Source organism: Pelophylax lessonae (genome assembly GCF_965119305.1).
Source record: "Pelophylax lessonae genome assembly, chromosome: 11".
In the NCBI taxonomy this organism is placed as follows: Eukaryota; Metazoa; Chordata; class Amphibia; order Anura; family Ranidae; genus Pelophylax; species Pelophylax lessonae.
In genome coordinates, this window is record NC_138778.1 from 142,795,997 (window position 1) to 142,809,228 (window position 13,232).

The following is a 13,232-nucleotide window of genomic DNA, read 5'->3' on the forward strand; positions in this document are numbered from 1 at the left end:
TTCTTTCAGAACTTTCTGTAGTTCTTCCTTTTTACATTTGGCCTTCTCAATTATAAAAGTTTCCTTATACGAAGTCATTAATTATAACTTTTTGTGAATTGGGACATTTAAACCTTTTTTTTTTACTTCCAATCTAAATTTAGTAGGAGTTGGTGCATTGTTTGCCGACTCCAGGTACCCAAAATTTCCTCCACAGCCCTGGACAGGACTATAGAACACCTTCCCTTTATAACATTTTAGGTGTGGTGGGGGTAATTTTACTGCACAGGTATTTAGCTAACAAAAACTTGTCAGGATAACCAGGTATTTTTTTTTCACTTATTGAACAATTATTTCTTTCAGTGGTAGATTTAGGAGCACAAATAAAAAGTTCATTGTTAGGCACCATTCACGCCTATGCATTTTACATGCAGTGTGTTAAAAATAAAGTCCTGTATGCGGCATCTCTAATGTGCTTTCTTCTAAATGCACCTAATATAGGAGTGCAATAGTGGTGTATCTAAAACCCACGATGACAAAAATGCACCACACAGACATGAACTAGCACTTTTTTTTTTTATAAACACAATGTATATATTTAAATAAGGCTACTTCCTACACAAACTGAATGATATACACTATATTGTTAAAAGTATTGGGACGCCTGCCTTTACAAGCACATGAACTTTAATAGCAGCCCAGTCTTAGTCTGTAGGGTTCATAAAGGAGTTGACCCTTTGCAGCTATAACAGCTTCAACTCTTCTGGGAAGGCTGTCCACAAGGTTTAGGAGTGTGTCCAAGGGCCCATACACACGTGCAGATTATCTGCAGACTTTTGTCTGCAGACTTACCAAAACCATATAATATGAGGTCAAACCTAAACACTTTCAATTTGTATGTAATCCGACAGGCCCTTGCACTACATAGAAAAGGTAAGTCTGCAGATAATCTGCACGTGTGTATGGGGCATAAGAGAAGGTTTTAACCATTCTTCCAAGTGCATTTGTGAGGTCAGGCAGTGATGTTGGACTAGAAGGCCTGGCTCACAGTCGCCTCTCTTAATTCATCCTAAAGGTGTTCTATTGAGTTAAGGTCAGGACTCTATGCAGGCCAGTCAAGTTACTCCACCCCAAACTAACATTTCCCATAGACAGACACACCTAAACCTTGTGGACAGCCTTTCCCTGAAGAGTTGAAGCTGTTATAGCTGCAAAGGGTGGGCCAACTCAATATTGAACTCTACGGACTAAGACTGGGATGCCATTAACGTTTATGTGCGTGTAAAGGCAGACCAAGGCTCCTTTCACACAGCCGCTCCGTGTGAAAGGTCCGCTGCGGGACTTTTTTTTTTTTTTCCACGGAGCGGATGACATTTTTGTCATCCGCTCCGTGTGCCCGCATATCATCCCATCCGTTTGCGGATGATATGCGGACCTAATGTAAGTATATGGCACTGCGGATGTCAGCGGATGACACCGCTGACATCCGATTTTCCTTCCTTTCCGTTTTTTACACGGATGGAAAAATGGGGTTCTGTTCCGTTCCAAAAAATGGAACAGAACTGAAAGGAAGAAAATCGGATGTCAGCGGATGGTATTCCGCTGACATCCGCAGTGCCGCTCACTTACATTGATGTCCGCAAATCATCCGCAAAAAAATAGGATGATTTGCGGACACACGGAAAGCAGCGGAGCGGCCGTGTGAAAGGACCCCAATACTTTTGACAATATTAGTGTATGTTGCTATTGAAAAACAGTTGCTGGCCTTTCCTTTTCATTAATATGTACACACAAAAACAGTTCCAAAGATTACAAAAATATTTTATTAACACAATACAAAAAAGAAGAATCTGTGTACAAAATGTATACATAAAGCAGTTCTAGTGTTTTCTGCAAATAAATTAAAGTCTATAGTTCTAAAAAGCATAAGTAAAAGTTTACAAACACAATATTGAAGCCCAAAAAAATATAAACATAGATATGACTATCTTTGTAGGGTAACATCCGAAAAATATTTTACAAAAAAGTACAAATTCAAAATATATATTTGTCTAGGCAAATGCAGGTAAAAACTCTGACTATTTCTAACACAATTCTGAAAAGTTAGGGCACTTTTCTTCCAAGATACTGATGTATCAGACATAAAGAACACAACCATGGTTTCAGGATACTGAACTAATCAATGCTGAGTGTGGGTGGGCCAGAGGTAAAGGATTGTACATCTATGATGTAGGAATACTTGTTCCTGCAATTATCGTATTGTGCAGAACTTACATTTCCTTTGCATAATTGCATCCAACTATTTTATAATGTGATATATTTTGGAATTACCAATACTGTATTGGTACATTAGACTGCTAATTACATGGGGATTATTTATTTTACTATTATTAAATGAATGTGTTCCAAAAGACACACCTAGTTTTATAACTGAATGGGTTCTGTCACAGAGCAGGTATGTGATTAAGCTCTTATAGAAGCAGCCATTCCCTTATCCAGGTCACATGTTACGTCTAGGGTTGTGATTTGCTGAATAGGTGTTGATTCGGTGCCTCAGAAATGTCAGGGAATGACTCATCTCCTAATCAGAGGTGTTTTGCTTTGTGACAGATTCCCTTTAATGTTGAACTCCGAGCAAACCACAATTTTAATTTTATATAGAAAGAGTGGTTCTACCTGCCAAAAAGAAGATTTGTACTTCTGTCCATCCAGTCCTGGGATCTGCAAAGCCCTGGCAAACAAAGCCAGTCATCTGACAGGACTCTTCCCTGCTGCAGTTACCCAATACAGCCAGGTCACCTCTGCTATGTGTCTGCATGCAGCGCACCCCGCTGGCTCCTACCATTGCCCAGCTGAGATTTTCTACAGATAAGAATTACAATTAGCGCTCCGTTTTTTTTTTAAATACATTACAGCAGGTTTTTTATATTTAATATCTGCTTGGAGTTCAGCTTAAACAAAAGACTAAACTTTTGGAAAGCTAAGATTTCCTTTAACTATTTACCCCCAAAGAGATCTGTAGCCACCATTTTGCTGCCAGTGTCTGTCATTCCAACACACAAACAAGTGATTCCTTATTTTATATAAAGCCAAAAACAGTTTTAAAGGTCTAATGGTGCTTTTCCACTGCATGGTATGGCTCGGTTTGGCGCTTTACCACTGCATGGTACGCGTTAGAACGGTTCGGTACAGCGGCGCTTTTCCACTACATGGTACGACTCACTTAAACAGTACCACCTCGGTTGGGGTTCCAAGTGGGCCGTACCTATACCATATCCCACAATCCTTTGCATGCAGCCTTGATTGTTTGTCACTACTAGCCACTGATTGGTCAGAGAATCGTTGTAATCCCACCCACTTACTACTTTAGTGGAAAAGCAAACCGAGCCGAGTAGAGCCTATACAGTGCTGAAACGTGCCGACTCGTACAACGCAGTGGAAAAGCAAACTGAGCCGAGCCGGGCCAAGTAGTGCCGAGGGGAGCAGAGCCGGTACTTGCAGTGGAAAAGTGCCATAAGTTAAGCAGTGTATTAGGAAACAAATCCATACAGACACAAACCCCTCACAGGTTGGAATTAGGCAGCATACTTCCCCTGGAGCTTTTCTTTTAATAACATGTCCTTTAGTATTAGGTGTTCTGTTTTTTTGGTGTGCTGCTGGTGTCTCAAGGTTTAAAAGACATGGAGCATATTTATAAAAGCAGTGAATGTCACCAATATCAAGTCACTCAAAGAAACGCATGCCCCTGATAGACTCCCCCACAGTGAATGTCAATACACTGGCTTTAGAGATATGCCCCATGGTGCTATTACAAATACTAAACACATTTCACATTAGTAAAGTTATATTAATGTTAAGTTTTGCTTCTTTTTTTTCTATTACAAAAATTCCCAAACATGAGACCCCAAATACAAAATATTTCTTTGCACAAATAGAAGGTATCTGTAGGCAACTGATGCGATTGCTTTGTTTGTATAGCAGCATAGGCTAGAGTATAGTAGTAAATGTAAAACTTGGTTTTGCTTTGAGAAAAAAAAATTTGGTTAAAAATTACTGTAGGGAGTCTATTTGGAAGTTATGTTTAAAATGGGTGTAAACTCAATGTTCAGGTCCAATTTTTAAAAAAAGACTGGTGCAGGTATTAGAAGGGGCAGATGTTTCCCCATCAGTCCCAAGAGATCTTTTGATAACCCAGTTCCTGGAAATATGATCCAAATCCAACATGACCTGCAGCACCACCACCAGTCCTTCATAGCGTGCTATACATGATTATATATATATATATATATATATATATATATATATATATATAAATAATATATATATCACTTCGCTTGATCACATGACCAAGAACCAGAGCACCCCCGAGTCTCCTTGTTATGGTACAGATGTAAGAGTATACCAATACCCCTGTCTGTCCTCCATAAAGCCTCTCCATTTAGAGCAGATCTATACCTAAATACAGGTCTGCTTTTACGCATAAAAAGGTCACTTATTGATCATTGTGCATCCAACAATTGTTCAGAAATATTGTTTTCATAAAAGAAAAAGCACTAACAAAAATGTACCCCCCCCCCCCCCCCCAAAAAAAAAATGAAATCAGCCAGATGCAGATCTGGGACTAAAAGGCACTTGAGTTCAAATTCCGTTTTATTTATATTGCTTATCAAGGGGTAAATCTCACCTTTTGAATACAACCAGCTGATGCAGTCCCAGGACTCCAGTAGGTTGACACATACTGTGCAGTTTAAAAAATAAATATTGCTTTATGTAACTCATTCGCAGCATCCCCCTAAAGCCTGGAAGAAAAACTTTTATACCCTTTGCATCTCTCCCACTGTAGCAGCAATAGGTTGGTTCAGCTGTTGCGGCTACGTGGGAGAGAGTACACTGTGCATGCACAGCACCAACTTCTGTGATGCTGGGGTAGAGAGCTCAACGTATGCCACAACCTAGCAACCAGCCAGGATGGGGAATGCCAACTATAAAGAAAACTTTTCTGCCAAGGACTGACTTGGGGGGTTTTACAGTCTACAGCAGCCTTTCTCAACCATTTCAACATAGAGGAACCCTTGAAATAAGTTTCTGGTCTCGGGGAACCCCTGCTAAAAATGAAAAATCTACAACTCAGGACACATTAGTGTGAAAGTCAGTGGGAAGAATGCTCCTTACTCTTATCATTGGGAACAATTGCCCCCTTAGGCCTCTTGCACAAAATACTCCTGTTTGAGCATTTACTTTTCCCAGACCTTTTTTTTTGTATGTATTTGCGAGTATTTGTGTGCATTGGAGGCTTAAAATTACTGACCAAAAATGCAGATTTTTCTATTTTGTTCTTACTGAAGACTGCACAGCCCTTGTTTACGCACCTGTGTGCACAGGCACATTACAATTAATGGCCTGTATTTTAGCTGTACTGAGCTTTTTCAAGCTGCGTGATGCTCAAACAGGAGTATCATGTGCAAGAGGCCTTACAGATAGCTAAAAGGAACAATGGTGTCATTGGGAACTTATCCTTGTCCATTGCTCAAGGAATCCAGAGCAACCTCAGGAGGAACCCCAGGGTTCCATGGAACTCTGGTTGAGAAACCCTGATCTACAGGTATGAAAGTTACATTAAGCAATATTTTTTAAAACAGCACAGTATTTTACCTACTGGAGCACATTGACTGCAACGTCCATTTTATTTTAAATAAAAAAGTAAGCTTGTTGCAAACCTTGGCAACTCAGTCTGAACATGTGATGGAAATATGCGCATCAAGAAAAATAAATCAGTAGGTTCAGATATAGGCCTCTGAATGTTAGCTTTTGCCACATGTGAAGAATGGTACCTTCCTCCAAGCTGTTCCTTAGGGGTCTGATAACATCCCTGACCTAAAAGGAACAAAGTCAAACTCTACTATTAAAAGTAAAGTGGAAATCTGAATATAGCTTAGTAGTATGCTATTTCAGCATCTAATAAATAATCTTCATGGGAGACGACCGCTATACCATTTTTTCAACATATACCAGGTCTGGAATGCTTGATCTGTGACAGATTCACTTTAAAGTGAAAAGCTGCTGCAAGTACTTACTTGCTCCCCCAACAGCTGTGCCGTGGTTCATCCTGTCGGCTGATATGGGTCAACAGGAGAAACCACAGCGGCCAGCTGAGAGAGCAAGTATTCAATTAATATTCAAATACTTGTATAAATTGGGGACAGGAGAGATCTGCAAATAAAAGAATAATTTAAAACTTGCTCAAGGTAGGGGGCACAAATCTAGCCTGCATAAGCAGTCCTACAAAAAAAAAAAAAACCTTACAACCGCATAAACTGTTTAGCAATTTAACAGGCAAAAGCCCCTTTAGCCTTTAGGGGGTGCAATGCCCAGTGGATACAGCCCCCAAAGAAGCTGCCATTCGCTAGCACTCCTGGGGAACAGCTATACAATTTTTTTTAGGACATAAGCATTGGTTTAGCATACCCACTACCCACAAAGGAGGGCCAGATTATACCACATACCCACAAAGGAGGGCCAGATTATTTTGCCTAAATACAAATACTGTAGTATTACACCTGGTTAAAATCTCAATTGCTAAAAAGTTAAACTATAGCTGCTGCCTCCAAGCCCTTGCTAGCCCCAAAGACAAATTCCCCAGTCTGTTACACACCTTGGTAGTCTTCTACATGGGATTTTTGTTTTTAGCTCAATCTCTGCAGTGTTTCAAGCTAGTTGCAAAATAGTAGCTACTCATTATCCAGTGATGGCCATCAGGGATTTACACCTTCATAAACATGCTGTAGCCAGAGGAAATTGCAAGAGGGAACAAGAGATCTGTAGCTGCTACCCTGCTGCTGTGACATGGCCCTAGAACTCCTAGGGCAAGGGTCTTCAAACTATGGCCCTCCAGTTGTTCAGGAACTACAATTCCCATCATGCCTAGTCATGTCTGAATGTCGGAGTTTTACAATACCTTATGGGATGTGTTGTTCCGCAACAGCTGGAGGGCTGTAGTTTGAGGATACCTGTCCTAGGGGGAACCTTAATCAGTTCCCTCCGTTTTACCTCAAACCTAAAATTCTTGTTTTGCTACTAGAATGTTGAGGTATGCTCCTCCCAGAAACATCTCCTTTCTCTTTGGGACATCCGCTCACTCTATGCAAAACTATTAAATCAATTACAAAGCATTGTACCTGTAAAACTATTTTGAAGTTTTCAAGATTTTTAACAAAGTTAGTAACTATACTGTAATGGAAAAAAGTTTCAAGTATGGGGATAGCCTATTCTACTCTATGGTAAGAGACCACCTGCAGTTGGTTCTATTGATTAAACAGAAAATGCTGCAATGTGCTATATAATCTTTAGTACTTGAAGAGGAATACATAAACTGCAACCTCTACTTCCTACAATATTTGGAGAAAGCTATTACAGAAACTCTGAAAGGCACATCCATATAAAAAAAAAAAAAAAAAAAAAAAAAGTTACTTTTGTAGATTATGCACATCCTGCTCTAATAACATGCCGCACACTGGGTGCTCCTTCCCGATACCAGAAACAAAGCGCGTGCACGCAATTTGGTGTTTTTAGCAATATGATTACATGAGGCTAAAAGTAGCACGTAATTTATGGGTTTAGTTGTGAAAATTACATGGTAGAGTCAAAATGACTGTCTACTACACATTCAGTCTTGCAGATGAATTTACAGCTCTCTCTTCAATATACTGGACCAGTCTATGTTGTAGATTATCTGCTACAGATTTAAAGAATCCAGAAGAGACCTGATCAACTTACTGCATTAAAGAGACACTGTCAACAACTTAAAAATGATTGCACATAAAGCACTGAAAATCAAATCTTTAAAAAGCTTATTTGCAGTGTTCTCCCTTTCCATTCCCTTCTATTTATTAATTTGCAAAGTGCTTTGAACTTGCTGAAGAATGGACTTTGCTTAAGGCGGCCAAACATGGATCAAAATGTAGCCAGTTCAGAAGGGACTGTCCAGATTTTGATCCATGTATGGACAGAGTGGTTGTACAGAAGTCGATCTACCAACTGGACTTCTGTACAACCAGCCTGTTGGATTTTTCCCCCAAATAATCAGTGCTGCTGGCTATAACTGGCAACACTGATCAGTGCATTCTGAAGGTGAGGAAGGAAGTATCCCCACTGTCAGAACTGCACAGCGGCAGTGATTCACCCATGTGTATTGAATATGTGCTAGGGGAAAGCAAGCACATTTTTTGGTTCAAAAAATAAAAAAACTGACTAATGTATGGGCAACCTTAGGAAAGTCAATTCCCTAGCATGTCTCCCCCTCCACTCACATCATAACCATCTCCTATAGAGAACACTTACCCAATCTGCAGAGAGCCAAATAATAATAAAAAATAAATACAAAATTTGGGGATAACAATTGTCTGGAATTCTGAACAGCAAGATTCTCTGCCCACAAATAACTGTATTTTAACGTGCTCCCCCCCCCAAGTTCTGCCCTTGAAATGCTCCCAATGTTTATTCTATGCTTAATCTTTTAGGAGGACTTTTAGACACCTTTGTTAATCTTTGGAGAACTCAGTAACTAGCCTCTGCTTATAGGAATCATATCGGTTTCTGGTTTCCATTTATCAAAATTTCCTGAGCGTCCCCGAACTAACTCACAATGAGTAACCTTATGATGACTTTTTATGCTTTGCTGTTTTTTTTTTTCTTTTTTGATGTTTTGTTACAAAGAGCTACCTCTACATTATGTCACTATGATACTATTGCCTCCCCCTATCTTGGGGGAAGATTTCTCTCTGACGCATCCTACTGCGATTTATTATTGTTCTTTCAATAACAAATTTGAACAGAAACGTGCAGGCAAATTAAAACATTTTGCGATTACCCAATTCTCCTGATTCTAGAATCGGTCAGCTGGAAATCTGTTCCCATGCCTCTACGCCTGATGAAAAACAAACTAAAAATCTAGACAATCATGATTTAGAAGCTTAATAAATCTGCAGATTAGACACGCTTTTTTTTTTCTTTAGGGGAAAAAAGTCCGCCACAAATACACAAAACCTAGTTCATCTGCTTTGCAAATCAATTCAAATTATTTGATTAGGAGCTGCTTTCTCATACAAGATGAAGATGAGTCACAGTAATCTTGAGTGGGTTTTTAGAATCGCATTGAATTGCTCATGATTGTCATTACCAAAACAAAACGGCACAGCAGGGTTTGTAAATATGCATACTCTGCTAGAGCCTATAGCAACCCTGGTGCATTTTGTTTCTTCATTTTAAAGCCTTCCTGCCTGTAGAAAGTGGCAGTAAATACTAGTGATCGACCGATATCGGTTTTTTAATGCCAATACCAATATTTCATCACATATCGGTATTGGCCAATATCTGCCTATATTTTCGGACATTTAAACACAGGTACTCCTAGTGGAGGGATCTGAACTGAAAAGCATTCAAAACGCCAAGTTTGGCTGTATTGAATGCTGTCTTTTTTTTATTTTTCCACCGAGTACCCGGAAGTGATGTCATGACATCACTTCCAGGTTTTTACATGGAGACCCGATCAGAGCCAAATGTGGCTTTGATCGTGTCTTCTCTTCGGCATCCATGGAGGTAGGATGCACGGGTCTCCCGTCCCACTGGGCAAGCCGCGGAAGGTGGTTGGAAGGGGGAGACGCTCCTTGTAATGACAGCCGAGTGGCTTCTCAGCCGCATCGGTTATCATTACAAGACAGCCGACCTTCGGGACCGGGGTGATGCCTCTAGCTGCAGGTATCACCCCGTTACAAGCACTTTCCCAAAATATCGGCAATATCAGTAACCTCAGGGGCAGATTCCAATATATCAGGGAAAGTGCATATCAGCCCCCGATACATTGGTGGTGCCGATAATCGGTTGAGCCCTAGTAAATACTTACCTTTTCTGTGCCTAAACCAATAAACTCTCCCATGATCACTAGATCTGATCCACCAAATTCCACTGAGAAGCAGACATATACAAGAGTGACAATCTCATTCTGGTGATCAGAGGTCAGCAGAACAGGCATCAGGAAAAGTAATCTACGGTCTTAAAGGGTTTTTTTTTTTATATTTGCAGCTAAGAGGAACCAAATACAGGAGGAGGGTTTCTTTTGTGAAAGCACTGAAAAACAAAAAAAGGCTTAGTTTTATTTAATCCTTTTCTATTTACCCATTAACCCCTTGTTACTTCTATAGCCCCCCAAAACTGCTCTCTCCGCTCACCTTTTTTGAAAAAAAAAAAAAAAAAATACACAATATTGCCATATTTAGTTTCTTTTAGTAGCAAAAACATAAAAACGTTTTATATTTGGGACTCCTTTTTCCATGCCTTAAACCAAAAATATGGTGTCAGAATAATAAACAATGCAAAATAAAATTACTATTTTCTATCTATAGTATACACTTGTCATACTGGGAAAAAAAAGCCTTTTTTTAACCTTTTTGATTTTACAATATATAGAAAACAATTTTTAAAAGAGAATGCTACTAAAATAAAAGGCCTATTTGTCCGAAAACAAATAATAAAAAAAAAAAAAATCCTTAAATCACAAGCAGTTGTTATTGCCGATTCACAAAAAAAGGGCTTTAGAGTTCAACCGGTTAAACTGAACCTATGCTCAAAGTTTTTTCGGGGATGAACAAACCATAGTAGAAAGGCTGAACTTTGAGGGCGATATTGCTTCCAGGATTCACTGAGCACCGGCCCCTATGTGCCTAGTCTCACGACCTGACGTAGGATACTTCGGGGAGGATTTACTAAAGAAGTTTTCAGCTTGCAAATTATATTTCCACTTTGCTAAGCGATAAGGTAAAGCTTTGAATACCCAATTCAAATGCCAGGGGAAAAAAGAAAAAATTATATTAGATTATATTATAACAGGGTTTTGCTTGCTCAGAGGTGATGAACAAAGTTTCACCTTCATTAGGTTAGGTGAACAATCACAATGAAAAGGAGTAATCATGTGTTATAGTATGTCAATCTTCACACATGGGGCCCATGAAGGAAACCAGGAGCAACTGGTAAACAAAGCTTGAGATGGTAACCAGGGATCCAGATTGAAAAAAAAAATAAAATAAAAATTCTCATAGTTGAGCACTTAAAAGTGTTACTAAACCCACGTCCGTAAAATCCGTGTGTATATTCAGTAAAGCATACTTGTTATACATGGAACCTAAGGGGTTAATCCTCTATTCTGTGTAAAAAGGCTGTTTGATCCTGCCTTCTCTGATCCTTCCCTTTTTCCACAGTCCATAAACCAAACAGAGCCTTGGGGGGAACCCTGCACATGCAAAGTTTGGCATGTATCGCTAGAGTGTTGTTTTTTTCCCCTTGGCAGAGTACATGTGATCAGCACAGGGCCAATCAGCATTGTCCAGACAGAGGGTCAGGGGTCCTGCAGCCTCATAGGACAATCAGGGGAGAATGAAAACTCCTACAAACTTTAACTGGGCACTGACAGAAGTCACAAGACTTCACGAACTGCTGATGAGAAAAGGTATTTAGCAGCTTTAAATTTACTAAAACTATTTCCATGTTCTGTGGGAGACCAAATATAGTGAATGCAGGATCATGGGTTTAGGAACACTTAAATTAACAGACTGTATTACAGGCAAAAGCACAGAAAAAAAATATTTTACAATCATACCATATTTTCTTTCCGGGAATGATTGTTTTACGGACTTGCAACATTCCTCTGAACTGGCTAGCAAATTTTAAGTCTTCACAAAGTTAATTCCTAGTCACGCCCCTCCCTCCTTGCAGTTCCCTCTCCTCCTTTGGGAGTATAATTACTGTCTGTGCTGGCCTAGTTCTCCCCCTGTCCTTTAGAATCAAAAGGGGAATACTGCAGAGTGACAAGTGACACTCTGGTCAAGATGGCAGCACCCAGCAGCAGTCAAGGCTTTTGGATGGTTACACAGGGGAAGCTTTCTCTGGGTTAAATAACATACATAAAATAGGTTAATGCACATATAATCTTATGGGAAGATTGGTGCTAAAATTGAATGGTCAGGTGATTGGATCTCTTTAGGAGTAGGGTCTTGCATGCAGGAAGACCCAAGAATAATTTCTTAACTGGAACTGTTCTACAAGGATAAGTAGAACATTTCCTAAATTAAAGAACTGGAAGTGAGCAGGCTAGAATAAAAAGGTTAGGAGCTGCGACTTCTGCCAAAAGCTATGTTACCAAGTACAGACTAACAAGGCACCTAATCTTTTGCACATGCAAGGTTTTATGCCCTCCTTGCCACCAATAGTTAAACCAATAATTTCAAAACTGCCAGAATTACATTTAAAACTTGCTGATTAAATCATTAAAGCGGAGTTCCGCCTCCCCCTCCAAAAATTATACTGTACACATACTGTAGCTGCTGACTTTTAATATTAGGACACTTACCTGTCCTGGAGTCTAGCGATGTCGGCACCGCAGCCAATGTTTCCATCGGCTGTCGGGTGCTGCTGCAGCCATTGCCGGTAAGGGAACCCGTCAATGAAGCCTTGCGGCTTCACGGTTGGGTCCCTACTGCGCATGCGCGAAGCGGGCTGCGCATTCCTATTGGCTAGGCGGAGGAGGAGGGGGCCGAACTTCTGAGGGACAGCGCCGCCGCGCCGTATCCCGGAAGTGGGGAAGGGTACCTGTCAAAAAACAGGTACCCGTTCCCCCCTGAAAGGTGCCAAATGTGGCACCGGAGGGGGGGGGGGGGGGGGAACAAAAGAGCAGAAGTTCCACTTTTGGGTGGAGCTCCGCTTTAAAGAGGTGCCCAAATGTTGCTGTAAGTGCATGGATGTACAAATTTTCTCAAGTGCTCACTAGGAGCATTAAATATATAACTTGCTAAAGCTTGGAAAGCACAGCTGGTATGCTAATGCCCTGAACTTCATTGTATCAATACATGAATAGTTTTAAAGCAGAACTCCAGAGGGGGGAAAAAAAAAAAATAAAAAATGTACTCGCATGGAGGTGTATGCCAAGCATTCGGGGGGAGATGAATTCCAGTACAGCTTCTGAGTATGAGTGCTGCATTTCTCATAGTGGCGGCGCTGGAAGAATAGCGAAGGCTATAATATCTGGCATAAATGAAATTATACATCATAAGAAAAGGGCAGCAATCCAAGTGGAATGCACCTCATACACACAGCAAATGGAGGGGGGGGGTTAAAAAAAAAAAAAAAAAAAAGTTTGTCTGGAGTTACTAGAATATATATTCTAGACTACGAAGACACTCAAATTAATATCCTTGTTTATGTCTAAT